Raw genomic sequence first — 1,123 nt, forward strand, 5'->3', positions numbered from 1 at the left:
GGACCAATGCAAACGAAGCACCAAGCCAGCAAACCAGCTCGCAGTGCCCCTCCCCTCCCAGCCTAGAGTGGCGGAGAGCGGCCGGGAGGGGGTTGGGGGTGCAGATCCGGGTCCCCCCAGCCTGCGTTGCGCACCCACAGGCCGAGCTGGCGTTGGGCACCCCTCGGAGCCTCCTTTTGATGCACGAAATCCTCCGAAAGTCGCCTGCGACCGCTCCCAACTCTCAGCCCTAGAGAGGGCCCGGGGTCCTGGCCGGGGACTGACTAACCCTCCCAAGCTGCTTCTGCACCCCTAGCGCGCTCAAAAGAGCTGGGGAGAAGCCAGCGTCCAGTCTCTCCCCAAAAACATCGTACGCCGAGCTTTGTGCCCCGAGGAGCGGGAAGTCACCAGCTCAAGGCAAGGAGATAGGGGCGAGGGCAAAGGATAGGAGCAGGGACCCCCGCATACCGAGCAGCCATCAAAGTGAGGGTACCTGAGGGGTCGGGAGCACCCTCGGACCTCCCCTAGGCCCAGAGCATCTCCAGTGCCCTCAGCCCCGCGAGACGCCGAGCGCTCAGAATACGGGCCCCGCCGGCAGGCCTGGGCGCTTTGTCCCTGGCCCGCTCTGTGATGCTGCTGTGCGCGGGCTGGACACCGCGGTTCGCCTGCCTGGAAGCGCTGGCGGCCAGCGTGGGGCAGCCGGCTCGGAGCCCCGGACTGCAGGCATCGCTAGCGCGGGCAGGAAGTTCCCACAGTTGCAAAGAGGGAGCGAAGTGTGTGTTCCAAACTTTCCACGGTTCCAAACTGAGCGCTTCCATTAAGAGAAGCGGTGTTCGAGGAAAGGCATTCTGGGTATTAGCATGCAAATGAACGGCCCTGGCTGCCAGCTCTGCCTGGGAGCTCCAGCACCACGCTCCTCGCGCTCGCTCCGCTCTGTGCTACGCACACCCAGTGATCTCTGGGCACGAGCCTCGAGAGGACACGAGTTCGAATCCAAAACTGTTCCCTCTGGTTTTGCACCCTATTGCCAGTTACTTGGACTTTCTGAGCTCCGGTTAAACTGAGTCAGTTTTCGAACTTGTACCCCAAGAACGTCTGCACCTGTCTTATAAGGTGTTGCGGATTCAAAGATCACATAACTCCA

The sequence above is a fragment of the Chrysochloris asiatica genome, unplaced genomic scaffold (assembly GCF_000296735.1).
Source record: "Chrysochloris asiatica unplaced genomic scaffold, ChrAsi1.0 scaffold00128, whole genome shotgun sequence".
NCBI classification, from domain to species: domain Eukaryota; kingdom Metazoa; phylum Chordata; class Mammalia; order Afrosoricida; family Chrysochloridae; genus Chrysochloris; species Chrysochloris asiatica.